Below are 6676 nucleotides of genomic sequence, written 5' to 3'. Positions count from 1 at the left end.
CAGCAGTGAGGGTCAGTTCCTGACTTTGCCCACTCCTCTGCCTTATGTCCAAAGACCAGTATAACTTTAAAAAAGGCCCACACCAGGGTCTCTTACTGAACTCTACATTAAACATTCTTCATTTGGATGTTTTTTTTAAGTCGACAGTCTTTTTAGGAACATTAAAACCACTCAGAATCTCTCTAAGTGTCGAATAACTTCGAGAAACTCTCTTTCTATCACAGCAGCGAGGGTCAGTTCCTGACTTTGCCCACTCCTCTGCCTTATGTCCAAAGACCAGTATAACTTTAAAAAAGGCCCACACCAGGGTTTCTTACTGTACTCTACGTTAAACATTCTTCATTTGGAACATTAAAACCACTCAGAATCTCTCTAAGTGTCGAATAACTTCGAGAAACTCTCTTTCTATCACAGCAGCGAGGGTCACTTCCTGCTATGGTCACAGGTTAAAACCATCCATGCACCGTAAGATGCTTTGAGCAAACCAGATCTTATATACACGCAAAGCAAGGCTGTATCAAAGAGTCAAAACCATGATGAAGCAGGAATCTTCTGGCTTCAGAATGCTGCTCTGATCCAGCCCGAGGACTTTCCTTTGTGCGTGCCAGAGAGAGGAGGCCAGCATTCTTCCTGCTGAATATAAATCCAGCATCAACAGCCACGCAGACAATTGAAGTGAGTCTGCAGAAAGCAGAGGCGAAACTCCTGCAGGCAACTGAGACTTTCATCGGCTTTCATCCTGATTCCAAGTGTACATTAAAAAGAGATCTGCAGTCGGTGGAGCTCAGGGTTCAATTATTTACATAAGAGTCCTGCAAATTCAGCAAGATCAGTCATAAGGTCCTAATGCATGAGATGGAGAGATAGAAGCTGGTTCTTTAAACCAGAGTTTTACATGTTTGAGTGCATTATGTAAGCCGGCATTAACTTGTATTTGTGTGTTTTACACAAAGTTTCAAGGCAGTCATCTACATTTCCACAGTTTTACGACCATTAGTTCAACAAAATTGAGTAAAACTCTGCTGAAAATGGGATTTTAAGCACAGAAATAAATGTATTTATTATTTGTTTGTAGCTGTTAATATTCTACATTAACAGTTTCTAAGACATCCTCATCATCTCTGCATGCTTCTTATGAGTCTTACAAAGTCTTATAAAGTCAGAGAAAGGTTTAAAGCCAGCATCTGTGATGCTATGGGGCTGCATCAGTGTTGAGAAGCTGAAATCTGGGATTCAGCAGGAATGGACACAGATTCCTCTGAAAAACTGCAACAATCAGTTTCCTCAGTTCCCAAAACATTAAAAAGAGTCATTAAAAGGAAGCTGATGGAACACGATGGGAAACTTGGCTCCATAACAGCGTTTTTGAATGTATTCCACTGCATTAAATTCTAGATTTGTTTACTAAACTGGTCCATGAAAACAGTGAAAATTGTACAATACAGTTTTATGCTAATTAGCCGATGGGGGGGCATCAGAGTCCATGGCATGGAGGGCTTCATCTGGGTGAAGGTACCACTGATGCATGCTGGATGTTGGAGTTCTGGAGAGACAGATGCTGCCATCAAGGTGCCGTCTTTTCCCGGGAGGTCCGTGGTTATTTCAGCAGGACGATGCCAGACCTCATTCTGCAGGACTTCCAGCAGCTTCAGACACACAGAGTGTGTGAGCTCGGCTGCCTGCCTGCAGTCCACATCTGTCTCCTGCTGCAGATGTTGGAGCATCATGAAGAGGAGAACCAGACAACAGCAACCAGGGACTGCTGAGCAGCTGGAATCTGGGATTCAGCAGGAATGGACTCAGATTCCTGTGAAAAACTCATTAAAAAGAGTCATTAAAGGAAGCTGAAGGGAAACATGAGTCTGGAGCAGCTTTTTCTGAGTGTTGATGCTGCAGATTCTTCAGATTTGTCTCATAAATACAATGAAGTTGGTCAGTGAAGACACTGAAAATAACTGATTTGTTCTTGTATTTGTTGAATAAAGGTTTAAAACATGAACAAACGGCAGATATAATTTTTTAGATAGGCGTTACCTGGTAGCTGCATTTTTAACACGCCTGTTTTGTGTTTAGTTAGTTCTTGCTTTAGTTGCTTAATTCTCTGGTTTATCTTAGAAGTGCAGCCTTGTCCCTCGTGTGCTTTGGCTTCCCTTGTATGTCTGCCCCGGCCTTTCTCGTCCTAATTGTCGTCACTTGTGTCTCGTCAGTCAGCCTCACGAACCAGGCAACAACAACCAGGGACTGTTCCATCCATTCATCCATTTTCTTTACCCTCTTAATCCAACTCAGAGTCGCAGGGGGTGCTGGAGCCAATCCCAGCCGTCACTGGGTGAAAGGAAGGGTCACAGAGACAAACAACCATCCACACTCAGACTCACCCCCAGGGTCAGGTTTAGAGTCACTCATTAACCTGAGAAGCATGTTTTTGGGACAGTGGGAGGAAGCCTGAGTACCCGAAGATAACCCGCACATACACGGGCAAAACATGTTTATGTTTCTGTATTCAGCAGCTGCTTTTATCCAAAGGGACTTACAAATGAAGATATAACAGCTTTATAAAAAGCTAACAATAAAATAAAAATCTTTCATAGTGGATACAATAGTGGAAGGTGTTGGTGCTATTTTGTCTTCTAAGCTAGCATGTAGCTTGTAGCCGTGTTCATCAAAGACGACTCTCGCCTGGAGCGCCATATTCCCCCAGATGGTCGAGCTCTATCTGTCCACCCCAGCCCCAATTTGCCATTTAAAGCGACTTCATTGGTTCTCTGTAGCATCATCTGGATTTCTTATTTAATGCATCAAAGTTTCTGTTTCTGTTTCTGTATTTATCAGACGCTTTTATCCAAAGCGACTTCCAAATGAAGATATAACAGCTTTATAAAAAGCTAACAATAAGCTCCATAGAAGGAACCCAGGAGTCCGACTCTGTCAGAGGGGACAGAGCAGAGATAGGGTGCAGGCATAGAAGGAAGAGCAGAAAGATAAAGTGCAGAGATAGAGGGGGTAGGGAAGTACAAGGTAAGTGCTGGGATAGGAGATGCTCTCTGAAGAGCTGGGTTTTCAGGAGCTTCTTGAAGATAGACAGGGACGCCCCTGTTCTGGTAGCGCTCGGTAGGTCATTCCACCATCGTGGGACGACACATGAACAGAGTTTGGATTGTCTTAGGCGTGGTGTAGGAGCTGCTAGATGACAATCCTGGGACCAACGGAGGGACCCAGTTGGGACAGAAGCCTTTGCAAGAGCATTCAAGTAGATGGGAGCCGTTCCATTAAGCTCTTTGTAGTTAACATGTAGCGGTAAGATTGCCACCTTTAATGCAGGTGACCTGGGTTCAAATCCCCTGCATGAAAGGTACTACCTCCAGTAGGGGTCCTTAGGCAAGGCCTAAGATATGTTGCCCAGTTCTGGGATGCAGAAACATGCAAACTCCTCACAGGAAGGCCCCAGAAACCCTCCTGCTGCGAGGGGATGGTGACCACCGTGCAACCATCAGAATCCTCAGTTTCCAAACCATTAACAAGGAAGCTGATGGAACATGCTGGGAAACACGACTCTGGAGCAACTTTTACTGTGTTGTTGCATCAAAGTTGTTCAAATCTTCTAAGTACAGTGAGGCTGGCAGTGAACACCCTGAAAGGAATTGTTGTGCTTCTGTTCAATAAAGGTTCAAACCAGTTAACTAATGACAGATTAAGTTTTTATTGTGTTTTAGAAAACTTCCCAACTTCCCTGGGTTTGTAATTTTACTGAGACATATCTATATAAGTCACTTATATGCCACTGAAAGCTGACACGATGCTGGTATTCTGTACATAAGAATTGTCGTAAAATGGAGGTTAAATCACGGGATTGTCTGAATAGAAGATTGATGGTTCGCCCTGTTATGAAATGTGAATGGAATCCAACAGGAAATTAGTGTTTCTGTGACTTCCTGTACAAACGCTGTCTGCTGCCTCCTGTTTATCCACTTTCCAGGCAAGGTGAAGGTCATCTGGGTCGAGCGTGGCAGCCCAAACAGGATGTGACATCATCAATCTTCAGCAGCATGGCTTCTGTCCAATCACAAAGGAGAAGTGGTCATTTTGTTGTGCTTTGAGGCTACATGGTGTATTAGATAATGCACACACCTACTTTCCCTCCTTATTTGTAAGTAAAGGCCCAGTCCAAACAGGATGTGACATCATCAGGAGACATTTTGTCGTGCTTTGAGGCTACATGGTGTATTAGATGAAGCACACACCTACTTTCCCTTCTTATTTGTAAGTAAAGGCCCAGTCCAAACAGGATGTGACATCTTCAGGAGACATTTTGTTGTGTTTTGAGGCTACATGGTGTATTAGATAATGCACACACCCCCTTTCCCTTCTTATTTGTAAATAAAGGCCCAGTCCAAACAGGATGTGACATCATCAGGAGACATTTTGTTGTGTTAATTGTTGTGCTTTGAGGCTACATGGTGTATTAGATAATGCACACACCTACTTTCCCTCCTTATTTGTAAATAAAGGCCCAGTCCAAACAGGATGTGACATCATCAGGAGACATTTTGTCGTGCTTTGAGGCTACATGGTGTATTAGATGATGCACACACCTGCTTTCCCTTCTTATTTGTAAGTAAAGGCCCAGTCCAAACAGGATGTGACATCTTCAGGAGACATTTTGTTGTGTTTTGAGGCTACATGGTGTATTAGATAATGCACACACCTACTTTCCCTCCTTATTTGTAAATAAAGGCCCAGTCCAAACAGGATGTGACATCATCAGGAGACATTTTGTCGTGCTTTGAGGCTACATGGTGTATTAGATGATGCACACACCTACTTTCCCTCCTTATTTGTAAATAAAGGCCCAGTCCAAACAGGATGTGACATCATCAGGAGATATTTTGTTGTTAATTGTCGTGCTTTGAGGCTACATGGTGTATTAGATAATGCACACACCTACTTTCCCCTTCTTATTTGTAAGTAAAGGCCCAGTCCAAACAGGATGTGACATCATCAGGAGACATTTTGTTGTGCTTTGAGGCTACATGGTGTATTAGATGATGCACACACCGACTTTCCCTTCTTATTTGTAAATAAAGGCCCAGTCCAAACAGGATGTGACATCATCAGGAGACATTTTGTTGTGTTTTGAGGCTACATGGTGTATTAGATGATGCACACACCTACTTTCCCCTCTTATTTGTAAATAAAGGCCCAGTCCAAACAGGATGTGACATCATCAGGAGACATTTTGTTGTGCTTTGAGGCTACATGGTGTATTAGATAATGCACACACCTACTTTCCCCTTCTTATTTGTAAATAAAGGCCCAGTCCAAACAGGATGTGACATCATCAGGAGACATTTTGTTGTTAATTGTCGTGCTTTGAGGCTACATGGTGTATTAGATGATGCACACACCTGCTTTCCCTTCTTATTTGTTGATAAAGGCCCAGTCCAAACAGGATGTGACATCATCAGAAGATATTTTGTTGTTAATTGTTGTGCTTTGAGGCTACATGGTGTATTAGATAATGCACACACCTACTTTCCCTTCTTATTTGTAAATAAAGGCCCAGTCCAAACAGGATGTGACATCATCAGGAGACATTTTGTTGTGTTTTGAGGCTACATGGTGTATTAGATAATGCACACACCTACTTTCCCCTTCTTATTTGTAAGTAAAGGCCCAGTCCAAACAGGATGTGACATCATCAGGAGACATTTTGTTGTGTTTTGAGGCTACATGGTGTATTAGATAATGCACACACCTGCTTTCCCTTCTTATTTGTAAATAAAGGCCCAGTCCAAACAGGATGTGACATCATCAGGAGACATTTTGTTGTGTTAATTGTTGTGCATTGAGGCTACATGGTGTATTAGATAATGCACACACCTACTTTCCCTTCTTATTTGTAAATAAAGGCCCAGTCCCAACAGGATGTGACATCATCAGGAGACATTTTGTTGTGCTTTGAGGCTACATGGTGTATTAGATGATGCACACACCTGCTTTCCCTTCTTATTTGTAAATAAAGGCCCAGTCCAAACAGGATGTGACATCATCAGGAGACATTTTGTTGTGTTTTGAGGCTACATGGTGTATTAGATAATGCACACACCTACTTTCCCCTTCTTATTTGTAAGTAAAGGCCCAGTCCAAACAGGATGTGACATCATCAGGAGACATTTTGTTGTGTTTTGAGGCTACATGGTGTATTAGATAATGCACACACCTGCTTTCCCTTCTTATTTGTAAATAAAGGCCCAGTCCAAACAGGATGTGACATCATCAGGAGACATTTTGTTGTGTTAATTGTTGTGCATTGAGGCTACATGGTGTATTAGATGATGCACACACCTACTTTCCCTTCTTATTTGTAAATAAAGGCCCAGTCCCAACAGGATGTGACATCATCAGGAGACATTTTGTTGTGCTTTGAGGCTACATGGTGTATTAGATGATGCGCACACCTACTTTCCCTTCTTATTTGTAAATAAAGGCCCAGTCCCAACAGGATGTGACATCATCAGGAGACATTTTGTTGTGCTTTGAGGCTACATGGTGTATTAGATAATGCACACACCTACTTTCCTTCTTATTTGTAAATAAAGGCCCAGTCCAGACAGGATGTGACATCATCAGGGGAGATTTTGTTGTTAATTGTCGTGCTTTGAGGCTACATGGTGTA

Source organism: Leuresthes tenuis, unplaced genomic scaffold, assembly GCF_036924035.1.
Source record: "Leuresthes tenuis unplaced genomic scaffold, fLeuTen1.0.hap1 SCAF_8, whole genome shotgun sequence".
In the NCBI taxonomy this organism is placed as follows: domain Eukaryota; kingdom Metazoa; phylum Chordata; class Actinopteri; order Atheriniformes; family Atherinopsidae; genus Leuresthes; species Leuresthes tenuis.
This window is presented reverse-complemented; position numbering follows the sequence as displayed.